The sequence below is a fragment of the Chiloscyllium plagiosum genome, unplaced genomic scaffold (assembly GCF_037043375.1).
Source record: "Chiloscyllium plagiosum isolate Xiang-an unplaced genomic scaffold, Cpla_swu_hap1 HiC_scaffold_43, whole genome shotgun sequence".
Taxonomy (NCBI): Eukaryota; Metazoa; Chordata; class Chondrichthyes; order Orectolobiformes; family Hemiscylliidae; genus Chiloscyllium; species Chiloscyllium plagiosum.
The window spans coordinates 16439029-16460826 of record NW_028270181.1 but is presented as its reverse complement, the minus strand read 5'-3'; the positions used below and the strand labels follow the sequence as shown (position 1 = coordinate 16460826).

At 38.6% G+C, this 21798-nt stretch overlaps 1 protein-coding gene and 1 non-coding gene across 2 annotated transcripts in view; one reads left to right on the top strand and one right to left on the bottom strand.

Moving 5' to 3' along the window:
- lrmda (leucine rich melanocyte differentiation associated) overlaps positions 1 to 21798 on the top strand; it is an 889883-nt gene that overhangs the window by 487069 nt on the left and 381016 nt on the right. The gene's annotated exons all lie outside the window — the stretch shown is intronic.
- Positions 11839 to 11910, bottom strand: trnag-ucc (transfer RNA glycine (anticodon UCC)). The gene has a single exon. It is a non-coding gene; the product is annotated as a tRNA-Gly (tRNA).

Below are 21798 nucleotides of genomic sequence, written 5' to 3'. Positions count from 1 at the left end.
TGCCAGCATTTGGCCCATATCCTTCTAAACCCTTTCTAATCATATATACCCATCCAGATGCCTTTTAAATGTTGTAATTGTCTGCCTTCTCCACTTCCTCAGGCAGCTTATTCCATACACACACCACAGTCTGCGTGAAAAAGTTGTCCACTTTAAACCTTTCATGTCAATTGCTTCGAATTCTTAGGAATTATCTGTCTGGGTTTTATGGCTGTTTATTTTAACCGTGTTTTCCTAAAAGATTATTTTGGTTTGCAATTGGGGGGAGAAAACCCATTGAGAAAAGACTGCCCAGTTCATCTCTCTCACATTTCTGGAGTCTTTTGTTGTGAGTCTTGTGTGAAACCTGAATGTCCCCTTGACGAGTGACAGGATGACTAATCAATACTGTATTTCCTGAGCAAGCTGCAACTGCCAAGACTCCAGTGACCTGTCTCTGTGGTGTCACTGGGTCAGATCAACAACTATTTGAACATTCTATACTTGATCTCTTTGTTTTCCTTTCAAGAACTAATCACTATTACACAGGTGTGCTCTAAAGTGAATCTCTGCAGACAGAAATGTTTCATTTCCTCCTTGACCCTGTAACTGTTTAGGGAGGTAAAAGTTTATACTTTCCATAATACAAACTGAAAATTTGATCCAGTTTTTTTGTTTACGAAATAAATTTTATTTTATAAGTCAATAATTTGTTTTTTATTCAAGAAACGTGGTTGATGGATTAATTCATTATAAGTCAATTATAGAGCACGTATTTGCACATAATGGGAATAGGGTAAAATAATTGTATTGTAACCTGGGAAGTAGAGGAACTAGAGAAAGCCAGTGCACTCCCCTCAATTTAGTCATTACACAGTGCATTTAGGACTATCTCTATTACAAAACATTGCTGCTTAATTTTTTTTAAAATCACTGTCTACAAAGTATAATTATTCCTGCAAAAGGGAAAATAATCCTTTATATCCAGAAATATTGCATTTTAAAATCCTACTTTAATGTGAAATTAAATTTATCAATCCATCAGTTAACTAGTTGTTTCTCCTCGACTGTTTAAATGACACTATTAGTTTCTTGATTTGTACTCTCAACCACATTGAGGCACTTGTATAAAAATCAATCTTTTGTGAAATTAGGAAGTGCAAGGAGAAGCAATACAGATCTTTATGGCATTCTCTCTTGATTTCTTTGTGCACGTTGCTCGACATGGATGCTGTGGTGGTATTCTGAGGATGCAACAAGTTCAAAGTTGTTATTTAAGTCTTGAGAGTTGGGCACAGAAGAAAATGTAAGAATCCAGACCTTTGTTGGCATTGTATCCATAGTGTGATTCTCTTTTCAAGTTTGGGAAACACCCATTTTCCAGCATTTCAATGTATTTAACAGATCTTCAGGAAATCTGGTTAAATAATTTACCCATTTGCATTCAGCTGTTCCATTTCGTGGACACACTGTGTAGTATTTACTATGTAGGAATAGTCATTAGACCAAACAGGTTGATTCTAGTGTTTATGCTACACCAGAGCCTCCATATGACATATCTCACCTAATTACTGTCTCCTCCTATCTTTTTCTCCTTCATGAAATTATCCAACTTCCCTTAAAATGCATCTGTGACTTTGGCTCAACTGCAGTTTGTGGTAGAACTTTGTGTTCTCCATTCCTTGAGTAAATACGTTTCTCTTGACTGGGTGTATTAGCAAATATCTTAAATTTAAGGCCTGTACCTCTGGAATCCTTCAGAATCACCCTCTCTCTATCTAGCCTCTCCAACTCAATCATAATTTTAAGGGCCTGTACCAAATTGCCACACTCCATACAGTAGATGTTTAAGACAAAGAAAAAGCCCTGGTCTTTTCGGTTATACCTGATTCCTGACCGTCTTGGTTTTGGTATTATCGTTAGAAATGTTTTTCTCACTTTCTCAGTTGCTTTAGATCTTGCCACATCCCCTTTAATTTTGGTCTGTCCTGTTCATTTTCTCACTAAGCAAAAAGCCAAAGAACTGTGGATGCTGGAATTCAGAAACAAAAAGCAGAAATTATTGGAAAAACTCAGCAAATCCGGCAGCATCTGCTCTGAAGACTGGTCACTGGACCTGAAGCAATAAGTCTGCTTTCTCTCCACAAATGCTGCCAAACCTGCTGAGTTTTTCCAGCAATTTCTGATTTCTGTTTATTTTGTTTCTGTTTCTTCCTCGATAAGAGTCTCTCCTTTCTCGCTAATTACATTTCCCTTATGTCTGTACTGGCTTGGATCCCATAATTTCCTTCAATGTACAACTCCTTCTTTTCCACTTTGATTTTCTTTCCAATAAATTGTTGTTTAAAAAAAGCTTGAGTAAATAGGACATTGGATAATCTTAATTCATTGATATAAATTGGAATCTACTTGTGTCTGCATTACACATTTTACATCTGTGGTATGCTGCATGCATGTTCAGCTATTCTCAATAGAATAATATAAGTGGTGTTTCAAATGTGACTGTTTTTGAAGAGGTTCTATTGTATTTTCATTTACCTCTGTGATAGATTTCTCTGAAACCAATGGCTACTTTATACCATTACTTACTCCACGATTAAGATCAATTTGTGCTATAATTTTAATTTTCTGATGTATTTAGGTACAAGGGCTAGGATATTGCATTGGGCAGTTTTCAGATTTTCCTCAACTTTAAAACTACAATAATTTGTCACAGGGTAGTTAACCTAGAAAAAAATGCATTCTTTAGAGCTACAAATATGGAGGGATGATCCATAAAGTAATATGACATGCATAAACGTGCCTATGGCATCACCAGACCATGATTGGATAGGCCACTGGAAGCATATGCGCCAATGATGTCACAATTTTCCTTGTGCCATTGTCAGTACAGACAGAGGTGTGGGGATGTGAGGCAGAGGTGATGACCTCAGAGAGGAGCGGGATAGCAGCCAGGAGTGGCAGGGAGACCCTGCTTTGTCAGCAGGTTTGGGGGTGTGGTGGAGAAGGCTTATATAAGCGGCAGAAGGGAGCACGTGCAGGTGGGGAAGCTTGCAACAAAACAGAGAGCATCTCTAAAACAAAATAAGCTCTTTATTTTGATGCCCAGGGAATTTTATTTTACGTTCAGGCAGTTGCTTCTTATTGTGTGAGAATGATGCGAGTTCTCTTTCTATTCTCTGCACTGTTGAGATGGGATACTCTGCATTACAAGTATTGTTTTAAAAAGTGCAATTTTCATCTTGAGGATGCGAATAAAAATGCCAAATATCAAACAGAGCAACAAAGTTTACTGCATGGAAATCAATGCTAATTGGTTTGTGAGTTGACTGATTCAGGTGTTACAATTGACAATCATCAGGGAACTGTTGTCTCTCACACTTTTGCTTAATTCAAATGCTTAGATGTGTTCCCTTTGCCTACGGAGAACACTTCCATCCATTTGAATACATGTAGCTTCTAGCAAGAGTAAGTGAGCAGCATTGCATTCTGAACTATGATCTGAAACAATTGCTAGAATAGTTCTCATCATTTACAAGATTACTCTACAAATACTGCTCAATTGTAGAATTACAATTAATATTGGATATTGTGCTTTGAGTTGTGCAATATTGTGCATGGTCAATCCTTTGCCAATTGTGAACAGTTGAAGGGATCCAGTGCTTTTATATGATCTGCCAGTTATTGGGGCAAACAGTCTACATACCTGGCATTGACCTGGCCTTTCTGTTACCACTTCAAAAAAATCCAACAAGTTAGTCAAAGATCATTTCCCCTATAGACATCCAAGATGGCTCTTTCTAACTAACCCACTGTTTTTTTTCCACCTGACTCCTAATTCCCTCCAGAAGAATTACTTCTAGAAGCATCCCACCACTGAAATTCAACTGAATGGTCTGCAATCATTGGTCTTCTTGTTAGAACCTTTCTCGAACAAGGACATAATGTCTACAACACTCTTGTACTTTAGCATCTTCATTGACTCAAGGGAAGACTAAACTCTGACCAGTGCCCGTTAAATTTTGTCTGTCACTTCCTTTGAGATCCTTGGATGATCTCTTCTGGTACCGGTACCCAGGAATACTCAACAACCAAATATGCCCTTCCTTGAGTCAGGTGTCTGATATCCCCACCACAAGTTTGCACTTACACTTGCAATCTGTGCTCCACTTATTCACAAACGTTAGACTTTACTACTTTCTCCCTTACTCCAACTTTGCCTGTTGACTTTCTAATCTCTATGCTTGTTCTATCCATCTCTCTCTCAATATGTTGTGCACCCTGATATTTTTCCAGAATGTTCTCTTTTAGTTCTCTAATCTAACATTTGCAAGTTGGGTTAAACTGTGCAAACAAATCAAGCCAGACAATTATTTTCTCAGTGCACTTTCACACTACCACCCCTGCCATCCCTGCTGCTAACTCCACCTTCAATTAATTCCTCAGAACATTGTGGCATAGGAAACTTCCGTTGTATATCTTTTATTTATCATGAAAAGTAATTTCATGGTTTTCTCTCTCCCCCACCATTTCATTTGCCATATTTCATTATTTTCTAGTAAACGTTTCAGTGGGGACATGGGGAAAAGAAAGTCTTGTGTTCACTATGCAAGTTACTCAGTCATTGACAACAGCTCTTAACAAAAGTGCACCTCATCAAGTCAAATAAGGAACTTAGTTTAAGTAATAACTCAGGAAACTTGACTGGAAATGAACATTGTTTATTGTTGAATGCTAAAATCCAGCCTGTACTCACGGTGTACAAAGGCTTGTCCCCATCTGGGCTAGACGGTTCTACATCCTGGGTCCACTTCAGTGTTTTTGTAAACCAACTTCTTCAGATATGTTAATACACAGCGCTGGGTATCCTGGCTCAGAGAAAGGGACACTACCACTGCACCAGAAAAGCCCCACCTAGACCAGCATTATTGATGTTTTCTAGTCATAGAGATAAACAGCACGGAAACAGACCCTTCAGTTCAACTTGTCCATGCTGACCAAATATCCCGACCTAATCTAGTCACATTTACCAGCACTTAGACCAGATCCCCCTAAACCCTTCCTATTCATGTACCCATCCAGATGCCTTTTAAATGCTGTAATTGTACCAGCCTCCATCACTTCCTTGAGCAGATCCCATATCCGCACCACCCTCTGTGTGGAAAAAGTTGCCCCTTAGGTCCCTTTTTATATCTTTCCCCTCTCATCCTAAACCTATCCCCTCTAGTTCTGGACTTCCCCACCCCAGGGAAAAAACTTTGTCTATTTATTCTGTACATACCCTTATGATTTATAAACCTCTATAAGGTCACCCCTTAGCCTCCGACTCTCCAGGGAAAACAGCCCCAGCCTATTCAGCCTCTCCCTATAACTCAAATCCTCCAACCTTGGTAATGTCCTTGTAAATCATTTCTGAACCCTTTCAGGTTTCACAACATTCTTCTTATAGAAAGGTGACCAGATTTGCATGCAATATCCCAAAAGTAGCCAAACTAATGTCCTGTACAGCCACAAAATGACCTCCCAATTCCTGTACTCAATGCTATGACCAGTAAAGGAAAGCATACCAAGCACCTTCTTCATTATCCTATCTGCTTGAGACTCCACTTCCAAGAAACTATAAACATGTACTCCAAGGTCTCTTTCTTCAGCAACACTCACCAGGACCTCACCATTAAGTGTATAAGTCCTGCTATGATTTGCTTTTCCAAAATGCAGCTGCTTGCATTTATCTAAATTAAACTCCATCTGCCACTCCTTGGCCCATTGGCCCATCTGATCAAGATCCTGTTGTACTCTGAGGTAATCATCTTCGCTGTTCAATAACACAATTTTGGTGTTATCTGCAAGATCAGTCTGATCAGATATTATTACACATGTCGAGAGCAGGTGAGACTGGAACCTAGACCTGCTGGATCAGAGAGAGGGATACTATCACTTTGCCACAAGAGCCCCTTTTGAGTCTCCTTTTATTGACGTGTTATTACGTGTAACCAAATGTTTTTTTTCCATCACTAAACCACCGTAACTTTTTGTTTACTGTTAATACCACTAGTCAATCCCCTGTACAGCCAGTTGGGTATTTAAATGCAAAGCATCAATAGTGCTATGGAGAGCAGAAAGCGGCTGGGTCCACTGTGTTTATTTTTTAAAAAATCAATGTGTTCAGTGGTATTATTACCCCGAGAACAGGTGCGACCTGAATGCAGGTTTCCTGGCTCAGAGGTAGAATCACTACCACTGCACCACTAGAGCTCTTTGGGTCAGCTTTATTTATATTGCTTATCTGCAAGTGCTCTTACACACAACTGAATGGTTTTTCTCCCCTCCCAACACCAAATCACGGTGACATGTTTTCCAACTACTAACTGCCATCAGTAAATCAGCTATGCAGCTAATTATATATTTTCATGTAAAGCCTGTTAGAGGAAACGAAAGCCATCAACAGTGAGGGAAGGGTAGGAAAAGTGGGAAGGGACTAAATAAAAATAGAGTTGGAGGGGAAATTAAAGCACTGTATCCCTTGTGATGCCCAATGGGATATTGCTAGTTCTTTCTCTTGTATCTGGAAGTGTTATCACATACAACCGAATGGCTTTCCCACCACCAACTCACATGTTTTGTTTTTCCTTTTTTAGCTAGCAATTGTGACCAGCAGAAGAATCATGGGAGTAATTCGATATTTACATGTAAAGCCTGTTGCAGGCCATGCTAAACATCTAAGTGAGGGAGAATGGGAATAGGCTAAATCATAATGGATTTGAAGGAGGAGATCCATCTCTGTATCCCCTGCACAACCCAATGGGTTCACTTTTTAAAGGGCTCAGTTGATGAGTTCGACTCATTCAGGTCTCTGGGGAATTAATTAGTGATTGTCCATCATTCTTAAAAGGAATATCAAAGCACACTGTAAATTCATGGACTTTATGCATTAAAATGAAATTATAATTGCAGAACTAAATTTAAATTGTAATTTGGTACAGGAGAGAATTCCAGAACACAGCTTCAAAGAAAATAAACAGGGCAATGCAGATTCATTCCCGTGAAAGAGAAACTCAATGCATATGTTGGAAAGTTGCTTCAACAATCAATGATTATTCCATGAATTAGAGTCATAGAAGCAAAGACAATGAAACTATGTTTTGAAATGAATGCTTTAATTGTGAAGACTGTAAGTCTTGAAGTAAATTAGATTATGCCAAATGCTGCTCCTTATCTCAAACTATCTTGTGATTTTGTGTGATGTCGGCCAAAAGGATATGAGCAATTATATGAACTAGGATTTCCAGATGTATTTTATCACATGATGTACACTAGTTTGTGGCTAAGAGTAACTGTAACAGAACAAATCATTGCAACATGCAAATACTTTGATGTTAATTTTGTCAAAATATCTTCTACCAGGACACAGTTTTTAAAAAGCCATCAAAAGTATGACAAAATATTTAATTTGTGATGAAATTAGTTCTGCGATTAATTGAAAAGTAAGAGGATTTTCAGTCTATCCCCGTGTTATGCATAAGTTGCTTCAATCTGGATCTTTCTCTTACTGAGGATTTGCTATGCTGGGAATATTATACTGTTTTGACCCCAAATGCGATGATCAGATACTCCTATATGAGAAATAGTGAGTGACATTTGCAATGTATCCTACTCTGTGCAACTTTGGAAAAGCAGGAACAGTCACCAAGTTTACATTTTATTGTAAAGTGAATAGATGTATTTTTTTTGATTGTAGGATGTACTGGTCCATGCGACCTGGTAACCTAGAAACCATATCAAGAGGAAGGAAGTTAAGATATGGATGCCATGTGGCCAGACACAAAGGAAAGATGCAGACTGTCATGTTAACTATGGTTATCATAATGTGCACTTTCAATCGAACTTGAAAGACTGGACAGAAGCCAGCTTTTAAAATGGCTGCAGTAAGTCATGTGACCATTGGTATTTGAGGTACAGATTGTATCACATCTCAACTGAATATCTAATTGAATGTAGATTTTTGAGAATCATTTTGTTAAAAGATGGATAATCACACTGTGGATTGTGCAGACTTTCTGTCTCCTGAGTTCACTCTGAACAAAAGAGGAAATCAAAACTCAATTGGTGCAGACAAACATCATTGAAAATTGTCGAGCTTTTGTTGTATCATGATGGTTTAACTCATTCATGCTAGACTATGTGAATCTCAAAGGTGTTAAACCACCGTACAGAATGTTGGAACCAATGTAATCACCATTACCTTATTAAGAAGGGACTTTGAGCTTATGACAACCATATTGTCTGAGTCATTTTCAAAATCAGCAAAATCTATTTGCAGGTAATCCCTTCAAAAAGCCAGCGAACCAGACAACAGATTAGCTACAAGTTGTCACAACCAACTTAATTAACTTTAACAAGGGTCCCAACAGGGAGAAATTAACCTGCTTCTACAAGAGGGAAAACTCTACTTGACCTTGTCCTCACCAAATCCACCTATCGGAGAAGTGTTCATATATGAGAAAATTGTTAAAAGTAGCTGCCGCTTAGTCCTGGTGGAAACAAATTCCCACCGTTACCATTGAGGATGTCCTCCGTCGTGTTGTGTGGCAATTCCAATGTGGTGAATGATGCGGACTCCAAAATGAGCTCACAATTTAAATCTGGACATCTGTGTGGCAAAGAGACCATCATTAGCTGCAGAGTTGTATTCGACCACAATCTATAACTTCACAGCTCATCATATCCCCTGCTCTAGAGTTACTATCAACCAGTGGATCAACCCAAATTCAATGAAGAATGCAGGTTTGCATGCTAGGGACAGCATTGGGCATACCTTACTACAGAGGTGTGTTAACCTGTTGAAGTCATAACACAGGACTACTTGCATTGCCAAATAGCAGACAAAGCATGTATTATACAGGGTTAATAATCCCACAATCAATGGATGAGCTCTGCAGTCCTGCCACATCCAGTTTTATATGGTGGTGGACAATTAACAGGAGGTGAAGGCCCAAATATCTCCATCCTCACTGATGGGTGAAACCCTGAACACGAATCGTCAAGTAGATGCCAGTGTTGTAGCTCTATGAGAACTGCTTAGCTAGGGGTGTGGCAAGTATTACAAGGCAGAAGTATTTGCATCTATTTTCATTCAGCAGCCAAGAGGTTGATCCATCTTGTCGTCCTGAGGTCCCCAGCACTGTAGATGTCTATTTGCAATGAATATGATTGTTTTCAAGTGATATAAAAAAATGTCTGAAGGCACTAGACACTACAAAAACTATGGGCCTTCACAACATTTTGGCAATAGTACTGAAGACTACTGTTCCTGAACTTGCCACACCCCTAGCTAAGCAGTTCTCATAGAGCTACAACACTGGCATCTACTTGACGATGAAGAAAATTGCCTCAGTATTTTCTGTAACATATAACAGGCCAAATCCAATGTGGCAAATTACGCCCTTATCCATCAACTCTGCACGATCACCAGTATGACGAAAGAGGTCATTGAAAGTCCTATCAAAAAATGTAAAAGATATCCTGCTCACTAACACCCAATGTTGGGGTTTGCCAATCTTACTCTACCTCAGCCTGTTTGATGTAAACATGGGCAAAGAGCTGAACCCTGGAACTGAGGTGAGTGGCAGTGTTCTCAACATCAAGGCAGCATTTGACTGAGTAAGGAACCTCAGGAAAACTGGAATACATGAGAATCTGGAGTGGGTGGGGGTAGAAACTTGCTATTCATTGGAGTCATATCTGGCACAGAGGAAATGGTTGTAGTTGGAGAGCTCCAGGTCATCTCTGCAGGAGTTCCTCAGGGTGATGTATTACACTGGACTATCTTCAGCTGCTTCATCAATAACCTTTACTCTTATAAGGTCAGAAGCCGGGATTTCACTGATGATAGCACAACATTGATCATTTGCAACATCTCATGCTGAAGCAGTTTGTGTCCATACATGGAAGCTCTGGATGACAACCACACATGAGCTGATAGTGACAAGTAAAATTCACACCATGCAAGTGCTAGGCAATGATCATCCCCAACAAGAGAGAATTAATCATCATCCCTTGATATTCAGTGGGATTGCCATTTCAGAATCCCCCACTATCAGCACCCTTCAGGCTACCAATTGACCAGAAACCGAATTGGACCAATCAGATAAATAATGTGGCTGTAAGAATTGATCAGAGGCTGCGAATTCTGCAGCAAGTAATTCACTCCGGTCTCTCCAATGCCTGTCCATGATGTACAAGGTTGAAGTCAGGACTTCAATGGAATGCTGTCCACTGGCCTGGATGAGATAAAACTCCAAACTGCCGTAGTGTTCTAATTAAAGGATCCATAAATCTCTCTTTGTTGACATCACCTAGTATAAAATCCTTTTATGTATGCTACAGTCCTGAACTAACATGTCAATAAATTTTCCTCCATACACAATAGGTCTCAGTGGCTATGTATTGCAAGTGGCCAACAGTCAGTTCCTTTCTAGTATAAAATTGCCAGTGATGTGGATCTGATATTCAGTTTGTGAGCAGATTGATGATATCAAATATGCTAAGGCAATAAGTATATAACATTTTTCATACAAAAATTAGATCAAGCTGGACCAGTGCCAAACCAGTGAGCCCTGTTGCTAAGCTAAAATATAATAATAGCTTCTTCCTTGTTTTTAATGGCTAATGATGTCACAAAGGTTTCATCTATGAATTTGTTATGGTTTTTGCACTTGTGATGAATGGGCAGGATATGAGTGTTTTGACTGTTCCAGGAAATCTCAATTCTGTGAAATTCAAAAGCAAGTTCATAATTATATGCATCTGTGCAATTGCCAAATTTCATCCACATAGGCAACATTTTACACAATACAAAGACCAACAAACTTGAGTTGGGGAAAGAATTCTGCAGGTTTTGTCTTTAACAAAATTGCACTTCTATCCTTAATTCCAGTTGTCCAATGTCAAAGAAGTGAATCAGATTGACCACTATAATATTGCTTTGCCCTCCATTTTATTTCCTATTAGGTTTTCCTAAAGGGGTGTTCCAGCAGCTTTTCCTTTTTTTTAAGGACATTAACGTAGTTTATTTTTCTGGGAATATCTTGCTTAAATAAGAATAAGGTAAGACTACAAGCAACATCTCCTGTTCTCCTGACTGTATACAGCGCTGGCACTGATTTGGCTGAAAGGCAATCCAGTCTTGCAAAGAAAGTCTTCAAATAAGTGTTAGATTTTTATTCTGTGCTAATTGTGATCCGAGCATGGGTGCTTGGCTTTTATCAGCCGAGCAGATGGTGTATTTCTGGGCCATAATATTGGAAGCTTATTGCCATTTAGCACCCAATATCAATGCTTTACCAACCTGGTGTAACTCCGTAAATTTGTAATTATTTCACTTTCGGCCATTTTATCTCAATTCTTCAAGAGTGCCTTGATTTCTCCCAGTTATGTGCACTGAACTATGGAGGGCTTTTAGAATTAGATGAAATTGTTTTCTGGAAGTACAGCATCCTATGTTTTTAGGACTTCCCTTAAGTTTGGGATGTTACTTAGTCAGAAAAAAACATAAGCAACTTGGTCAGGCAGGATCTTTTCCTACTGAATTCATGTTGGCTTGTGGTCATTAGATTTATAGTCTAAGGGTAATCCTATTTCAAATATGACTAATGACACCAGAATACCTTTTTTTTCATGTTTTAACAAAGCGCAGCTAATGTTTGCATTGATTTATATCTCTTTTGGGCTCTTTATAAAGGCAATTAATGTTTGTTGAAATGAATCCATCATCCATTGACTCAGTTGAAATATGGTTTATATTGATATGAGAAAATTCAGCTCAATGGGATTGGGCGGAGTGATCTCAAATCACAACACTGCGATGGCCAGGAATTGAACCCGGGTCAACTGCTTGGAAGGCAGCTATGCTCACCACTATACCACCATCACCCTGCTGATCTCCAGCCCAGTTTCTAGTATGAGAGAATGTTGAGTATGAATTAACTGTTAATATTTGGCAGTAGGTTTGTCAACCCTCAGGAGAAATAAAGACAACTAAAATAAGTTGGTTGGGTAAATTGGAAAGCTTAGGCATAAAGCTAACTGTTTAAACAAAGAGTTTATGCTGACATGTCAAAAGTGAGAAACTGTTCCATTTCTTCCATTGACATCTTCCATCTTGCTGAAGTTGACTGGAACATATTTGGAGAAAAAAATCGTTTCTCCCATTCTTTGCTCTTAAGTCTCAGAACTGTTTAGAAAAAAATTGGATGGAATACAGATTTCTCCATCACCAACAATACCACCACTCATCTCTTATTTAAATATGAATTTGCTTCATCCACCCTGGAAAGCAGGGTGATCTTAATATTGTAACCTCTATAAAGTAATATCACCTTTAACCTGATAAAAAAAATCTGGGAAGCCCCATATCAAAATGGCAAATGGGGTATAGAAAATGGCAGCATTTTTCTTCTTTGATTTGAGTTTAATGTGCCATTTTGCATGATTAAGTGTTGTGTTTAAACTCCAACTACACCATTGGGCTTAAATGATTTTTAAGGTAAAAACAATGACTGCAGATGCTGGAAACCAGATTCTGGATCAGTGGTGCTGGAAGAACACAGCAATTCAGGCAGCATCCGAAGACAGGCAAAATCGACGTTTCGGGCAAAAGCCCTTCATCAGGAATAAAGGCAGAGAGCCTGAAGCGTGGAGAGATAAGCTAGAGGAGGGTGGGGGTGGGGAGAGAGTGGCATAGAGTACAATAGGTCAGTGGGGAAGGAGATGAAGGTGATAGGTCAGGGAGGAGAGGGTGAAGTGGATAGGTGGAAAAGGAGCTGGGCAGGTCGGACAAGTCCGGACAGGTCAGGGGATCGAGTTGCTGGAGGTTAGAAGCTAGGATGAGGTGGGGGAAGGGGAAATGAGGAAACTGTTGAAATCCACATTGATGCCCTGGGGTTGAAGTGTTCCGAGGCGGAAGTTGAGGCGTTCTTCCTCCAGGCGTCTGGTGGTGAGGGAGCAGCGGTGGAGGAGGCCCAGCACCTCCATATCCTCGGCAGAGTGGGAGGGGGATTTGAAATCTTGAGCCACTGGGCGATTTGGTTGATTGGTGCGGGTGTCTCGGAGATGTTAAATGATTTTTAGTTCAGCTTATTTCATATTTGTACTGTGGTTTCCTCAATAGAAGAGTACTTGGCTGATTTTATAGGTACATGTGAAGGTGTTTTTAAAAATACATTATTTGACAGGTCTACAAGCTATTGAAACTTTTATCAATAGCTGTGTCAGCAGCAGATAAAAACGCTAAGCTAATGATATGTGTTTATTGCATAATCAATTTTGTGAATCATATTAATAGTTCTTTAAAATTCAGCACAGACAGCAGCTTTTAGCTTATTTTTATTCATTGTTTTCAAATGTTTGCTGATATTGAAAATCATATAAAATATGCAAGAATGGCAAATAAAATCTAGGGTTTTTAATCAGTATTTTTCTACACAGCTGTGTAATAAAATTTGAAGAGAGATCGTTTCCAAGGTCCTTAAATAATCCTTACAACTGACAAATCACTTTGTCCTTAGTCCTGTGGTCTTGAAAGAACAGAGTTAAAAATGACTGTTTTTAACTCAAACTAAATTGGAGTCAACTAACTAAGCTAGGACATACTCCTATTGTTACATCTGTATAGTTTACAAGATTATATTTTTGAGTTATATCTTTTGGCTTAAAAGGCTGTTATAGTTTGGAAATGTGTCTTTAAGTTTCTAGTAAATGAAAGGAGTTTTTAGAGACTTGCAGGAGCTTGGCTGAAAGTAAACCTAGATTCTTTAATTGTTAAAGACCAAAAAACGATTCAGAGTATTCTATTAAGAGAGAAGTGGCAGCTATTTCTAAATAGCTGATTTTAAATCTAGAGTTAGGAGATCCTGTATCGCCTTGTAAACAGTTGTAATGGAATCTGTCTCTTAAGGTACTACCTGCCACCTTCTCAAATACAATGTGTTTTTCAGTTACTGTGAAAATAGGGTAGTTGAACCCATTTTAAGGTCAGGTTACATACTTCCCTACAGACTAAGAAATATCATAAACAGGGGTTGTGGATATTGTGATTAGTCATCTGATACAGTAGTTATTTTAAAACACAAAACTATATTGTGTATCGTTCCTCCAGCTAATAACTAGAAGTTGTTGTGGTTCTGTTCGCCGAGCTGGGAATTTGTGTTGCAGACATTTCGTCCCCTGTCTAGGTGACATCCTCACTGCTTGGGAGCCTCCTGTAAAGCGCTTCTGTGATGTTTCCTCCGGCATTTATTGTGATTTGTATCTGCCACTTCCGGTTGTCAGTTCCAGCTGTCCGCTGCAGTGGCTGGTATATTGGGTCCAGGTTGATGTGCTTATTGCTCACCAGGACGAAGGACCCGATACCCAGCATGAGCAAAACCAATGTAGTGTACAAAATCCCATGCAAGGACTGCACAAAATGCTACATAGGACAAACAGGAAGCCAGCTAACAATCCGCATCCATGAACACCAACTAGCCATGAAACGACATGATGGCAAGCAACATGAGTTCAACTGGGACAACACTACTATTATAGGATGAGCCAAACAGAGAACAGCCAGGGAATTCCTAGAGGCATGGCACTCATCCACAGATTCAATCAATAAGCACATCGACCTGGACCCAATATACCGGCCACTGCAGCGGACAGCTGGAACTGACAACCAGAAGTGGCAGATACAAATCACTATAAATACCAGAGGAAACATCACAGAAGCGCTTCACAGGAGGCTCCCAAGCACTGAGGATGTCAGCTAGACAGGGGACGAAACGTCTGCAACACAAATTCCCAGCTCGGCGAACAGGACAACAACGAGCACCCGAGCTGCAAATCTTCTCCGAAACTTTGAATAACTAGAAGTTTGAATTTCTGTTTACACAATTATCACTCTACAAATGATTTGGAGGTGCTGGTGTGGACTGGGGTGTACAAAGTTAAAAATCTCAACACCAGGTTATGGTCCAACAGGTTTATTTGAAAGCACTAGCTTTCAGAGCTCTGCTCCTTCAGGTGGTTGCTGATCAGGTGGCTTCTTCAACCACCTGATGAAGGAGCAGTGCTCTGAAAGCTGGTGCTTCCAATTAAACCTGTTGGACCATAACCTGGTGTTGTGATTTTTAATTTTGTACATCACTCTACAAAGATCATCGGGAAATGAAACTGTTGTAACATATCCCTGGGTAACAATCATTTAGAGATCCATATATATGTATATAATTATCATTAACATATTGAAACCTCACAAGGCAAAGCAACTCAGAGGGGAAATTGTTCAGGAAGTAATTAAAGACATAGCTAAAACAAAATGGATTTGAGAAGGTTTTGTGGAAAGAAAGAGGAATATTGTCAGATTATGGATCCAAGGCATCTGAGGACTGTGACACAGAAGAATGCAGTTAAGAAAAGAGCCAGATCCTAAAAGTCTGTTTGCACATGTTTGTGTTTAAGAAGGTTTTGGAGCTTAGAGGAAGGATAAAGACATTTATAAATGAGGAAAAGAATACATACAGTTTTTTTTTCAGTTTGACCTAACAAAAAGAGATAATTCTTTTAATAGATACATTGTGAGGTTTGAAGTTCTGCTTGGGTTTAAACAAGACACCAATACTTAGACTCACAGAATCATTCAGAGCAAGTAACTTATGGTGGGACGGCATCTGTGATTGTGCTGCAGAGTTTTTAAGTCTAATTAACACCTAGATGTTTTTGGCAACTTGATGGTAAACATCATCAGCATACACATGAAGGCTGGTGTCATGTCACTGAAAGACAATTCATTAGCAAGAAGGCAAAAAGTGACAGCTAAGTAATCCTGAGATTATATTTGCTTGGAATCACGAGGATAAGTTATGGTAAAACCAAAGAACACAATATCCAAAGGAAGAAAAAAGTAAGCAAGTCTTATAACAAACTTAAAATTCCAATAAATGGCACTTCAGCTGCATTCTGCAAGATGTATGAGAATTTGTAAAGCATGCAACAACTTCAATCATAGGTGTCAAGAGATTGAAGCATGTAGCAGATCTGGTAAAGATAAAAATTGGTCATAATGAATGAGATTGGAGGGAAATTCTATACTAATGTAATTTGAATTAAAGTTAAAGAAGAAAAGTAAGCTGACCATATCAGTTATCTCTTCGTTCCTCATAGAAACCAGGGTAAAACAGTGGATTCAGTTGAGCTTACAGTGCATCTATTTCCAGGGATCCATTCCTGAAGGTTTTGATGAAAGGTTCGGATCCAGTTCTGAAGAAGGGTCACTGGATCCGAAATATTAATTCTGCTTTCTCTCCACAGATGCTGCTGAGTTCTTCCAGCGATTTCTGATTTTGTATCTATGTTGAGGAGGCCTGTTTCACCACAATAGCCTACAAAAGGAAAACTCGAAAATAAGTAAAGAAAGTGACGACAAAAATAATTGGGAAAATGAAATGGGTAGATCTAAAAGTAAAAGAAAGTAGGTTAATCACTTTCTAAAGTTGATAAGTGTTAATGTCAGAGAATATTAATCAGTGCATAATTAGGGCAAACCAGAAGTAAACAAAGCACATTAGCGGGAATCATGGACAATCTATCAGCAGTAAATTCATCAGGGTTGGGAAGTTCTTGCCCTCTATATAGTATAGCAGTATCTAACATTCACACCACATTAATTGGATTGCTTGCATCACATAAATGGCTTTAATGTTTTAAAATAATTTTTACAAGAATCTAAATGTTAAGAAATTAGTTAACTTTTAAAAATGCTTGACAGTTAGGTTTGTATTATACCTGTATATTTTTAGACAAATAGCTGAGGATAAGCATTAATCTGTTGGTGTAAATGGTTGAAAGATTAATTCTCAAAACGTAAGACTGCCATGAAATATATAATAAGAAATATGTTGGAACTGGTAAAAAGGTTTTTTTAAATTATCAGGTGAAAATGCAGCCTGCATGTACAGTGTTTTCCATGTGTCATCTGAAGACTGACGGATTATAGCCATAAAGTTTACGCCTTACAGAGGAAAATATTTGCAGCTTCAGTTTTGCATGACTTAATCTTTGGATGTTTTTAAACACTAAAATATCGAGGTAAACCTGAAGTATGTATCTCCTCTGTATAAATGCCTTTTGTCAAATAATTGTTAAATTAATTATATAAATTTTTCAGGAAATAAACCTTGCCCACATCCCATAAATGAGTACATCACTGACAAGGTCAACATTTATTGCTAGTCCATAATTGTCCTTGTTACGATTATAATGAAATGAACTATTAGTATTCGACTTTCATCATTTTGCTTTTATACCCAGGGTTTACATAGACTGAAAATGGTTTTACAAGGGACACTGCTGACCTGGAGGCTGCTGTGATCATCTGACAAAATTACACAATCCAAATGGAACATACTAAGCTATAAGCCTCTGAAGTACCACTTTTAATCAGGAGGCACTGAAACTTGGGAAAGTGTCAAGAAATTTACATCCCTTGTTTTACTCTGACTTGCATTATGCCTTCACATACTGGAGATATGCAAAGAGGAAGTAATGGTCTGGTGGTACTATCATTGGACTGTTAATCCAAAGACCCAGGTAATGTTCTGGGGACCTGGGTTTGAATTCTGCCATGGCAGACAATGGAATTTGAATTCACGTTTTAAAAGAAGCTGGAATTAAGAGTCTAATGATGACCATTGTTGATTGTTAGGAGGTACCCATCTTGTTCACCAATGTCACTTAGGGAAGGAAACTGCCATCCTTACCTGGTCTGGCCTACATGTGATTCCAGACCTACGGCAATGTGGTTGACTCTTAATTGCTCTCTGGGCAATTGGGAATGGGCAATAAATGCTGGCCTAGCCGGTGGTGTCCTCCTCTCATGAATGAATTTTTAAAAAGATGAAAGGTTTTGCACATGGACTGCAGTAATTGAAGACTACTGACTCCTCAAAGCAAATAGGGACAGGCAATAAATGCTGGCATAGTAAGTGACGCCCACATTCCAGGAATTAATTTTTAAAAAAACTACAGTGTGTTCAATTTGGAAGAAGACAATAAAATTATACTTGGAATATACAAAGAAGCCATGTTTTAGGAGCATGCTTTGAGCAGCAAAGAGAAGGGCAGAATCTTGTAATGATAACAGTAAGAATTTCTTATCTCTCTCTTTCTCACTTTGGCTAGTTTCTGAGTTGAAAGAGATTCAGTGAAAACCCAATGATAATGGAACAATAACAGCAATTTGCTAGGAATACCAAGGTGTCTGCAGCTTCAGCATCATGAAAGAAAAAAGACAGCAAAACAGTTCAACTCTTTTTATTCTCACAGCCTAAGGGCTTCTTAAGATCTGTTGCTGTATCCATATTTACTTTCTAGTCTGTATTAGACATCTACAACCTCATCACTATCACCCCCAATCCATCCCTCTCCTCTTTATAACACATACACATGTATTTTTGTGTGTGCCTCATGTTGTGATTTTGTGACGTATTTGAGTTCATAATAAAACTCCATGCAAGAAAATCTTGGAATTGGCTCATAATTTTTGATCTGGTTACTTAAGCTATGTGCTCAAAAAATTTCAAAAATGCTGCAATCAACAGAGAGGACATTTGAAAAAGGAGTGACCCATCATCACTTGGTCAAAAAATACTCTTGCTAAGGTGATGTTAAGTCACCAACGTGAAGCACTGTAGTTCATGTTGCTAAGATACTCCCACATTATTTTTTAGGAGGAGATTGGGCTAAAATTCAAGATGAGAATGGTGATCTATTTCCAGGTCAGGGTGGAGTGTGTGTCTTGGATGTACGTTCATATGCCTGCTGCTGCCCTCTTTCTAGGGAGCAAAGGTAATGAATTTCCGAGTGCCACTTGTCAGCCAAACCTGGATCTTGTCTAGATTTTACTACATATGAACATGGACTTCTTCAGTATCTGCGATGCTGAATGCTTTGCAATCATCAACAATAGCCCCAATTCTGGCCTTTATGATGGAGGGAAGGTCATTGATGAAGAAACTGAAGAAGGTCAATCCTTGATACTTTCCTGAGGAACCTCTGGTGTGCCGTCTCTTGACTGAGATGATTGACTTCCAACAACTATGATGATGGGATTTTGACTTGACAAGCACTTTCCACTGATCACTCCAATGATCAGTGCTGTGATGGACAGATCTATCTGGAACCGATAAATTGGTAAGGACGAGGTCAAATAGGTTTTTCACTCATTGATTCTGTCTTAACTTGCTGCACATCCAGTCTGACATATATGTCCTTTGGGATTCAACCAGTAGTAGTGCTGCTACATCATTTTTGAGTTAGTCATAAAAGCCTCCCACCCAGTTTACATTCTGCATTCTTACTTCTTTAATTGGTTCTTCCAAGTGATGTTTAGCAAGGAGGAAAATCTACACTTTATTGTGAACAGATCAGATATATATAATATAAGAGTTGCAAACATCTCAAATATAAACCCCTTCATTTATACTAAGAATTGATTTTATTTTAGCATTGTCTGTCATAATTCTGTCATATCTGTACTTTGTAATTCAAGAACACCTAATACTGCAGGTCTCTATTGTGAAAGATTTGTCCCTTTTGATATGTTAGCAATTGGTTTGCATTCTCAGAGAAGAGATCAGCCATTTTCCATTTTAAAAACTGTTCACTTAAGTTTTCCATTTGGCAATTCTTTACACTTCACCTAAATTGGCTCTGTAAGTTACATGTGTTAAGCATGATATTTTTGGAAGTCAACACATTAACTTGTGCTTTTCTTGTTCCATGTTGTCTGAAGCCCTGGGACTTGCATGACGACAGGTTTCAGGAAATTCTGTGGTACAAATGTTCCTGTCCCTGCAGTTTATAACATTTTTATGAAGGATAAAAATGATTTCTTAAAGTCAGAAATTGCTCGAAAAACTCAGCAGGTCTGATAGCATCTGTGGAGAGAAAGTGGAGTGAATATTTCGGATCCAGTGATTCAGTTCTGCTTGGAGAATGTATTCCAAAGGAAAATGCCATTCTGTTAACCTCTTCCTGGCTGTAGCACTTTTAGTTTTTATACACCTTTGCCTGTGGGCAGATTGGCTCTGGCAGATGGAGGATCAGATGGAGTCTATATTTGATAGCTGGAGTACCTTGATTGATGATGGGGTTGCTGAACAGTAGTGATAACTAAGAGGAACTTTTTACCAATGAATTATATCAATAGTTGGTTTAAAAACAGAAAATGCTTGAAATATTTGCAAACCCGTCAATCCCTATAAAGTAACAAGATTGGTTAAGACGTAAGATTTCTTCGCAACCAAAAAAACAAAAAAAAAATCAAGCTTGATTGAAGAGTGAGAGTGCAATGCAAACAGTGAGAGAAATGGGGAAGCAGGCAATATACACAATTCTGAGAGGAAGCAGTACAAAAAAATTGCAGAATGAAATTTAAAATTTGAAAAAAACTGCTGAATGGAATTTTCTGGTCACTCGGCCCATTAACTATTTCCTGATTTTTGTTTGTAAACTTGATGTTAACAGTAGTTGGTGTTTTGATCATTTTCTGTGCAATATTCACCAATATACAACAGCGTGGAATCAATCCAATTACATTAGAGTGGCATGATATTCTTTTCAATATTTCTAGATGCAGGTTGACAATTAAGACTATTGGGATGGATCTTTACTATAACCACCAAATGAACCACCACAAAAGTGATATGGCAAGTTTTTTTCATGTCTAAAACAGCATTGACATTACCATTAGTTTCAGTTCAAAGAGTCAGTAAAATTCAGGACTCAGTTGTAGATCAGTTGTATTTGTTTTGGGGTAACAATTTGGGATGGCATCCAGAATTTCTGCTCAATTGTTTCTCTGTTTTATTTCGGTCAGAAATTGTTTTACCTGCCCCACATCAATCAGAGATGAACCGTATATTTTGCTTTCACAACTCTTCAGCTTTGTGTTTCCCAAATTTGAAAGTTTAAGAATTCTAGGCAGCTGAGTCTAATCACATAAAGGCTTTATACATTTGGTAACTTAAGCAGTGAATAGAAAACTGGTTCCCAGCAAGTGTTCTTCAATACAATTAGTTGGCTGGAAAGGATCCAGCTTGATGTTTTCCACTTACTTTCTGCGTACCCCTTAACCTTGGGCGACTGTCTGTGTGGAGTTTGCACGTTCTCCCTGTGTCTGTGGGGTTTCCTCTGGGTGCTTCGATTTCCTTCCAAGGTCCAAAGGTATGCAGGTTAGGTGGACTGGTTGTGCTAAATTGCCCATAGTGTTAAGGAATGTGCATTATCCATGGGAAAGTGTAGGGTTATGGGTATAGAATAGAGGGGTGGGCCTGGGTGGGATGTTTTTCAGAGGGTATGGTGTAGACTTGATGGGTCGAATGGCCTGATTTCACATTGTAGGACCTCTATGGAAGTAACAGTCTTCAAGTGGTGGTATTTGTAATGTCATTGCATGGAACACTTCTCACATATTTGCTAAATATATCTTTATATGACCAGTACTGTAGGAAACCAAATCTAATTGCAGCCAGCATGAAAATTAGCACCTGGCTTCTTCAGAGCCAATCAAACAATGGAGCTTGAAAACAATTTGTCATTTCTTAAAAGGTGAAGGAAGACCCTATAAGGAAGGTAATCTATCATTAGCTGATTACATATTTAGTTCCACTTTTTAGACCGCCCTTCAGAGCTCTGTGGTATTAAATAAATCATTTTAGGATCGTCTTCTCTTATACTCCTGACCTCCAAGCTTTTGAAAAGTTTGCTTTTCCATATTTAGCATTC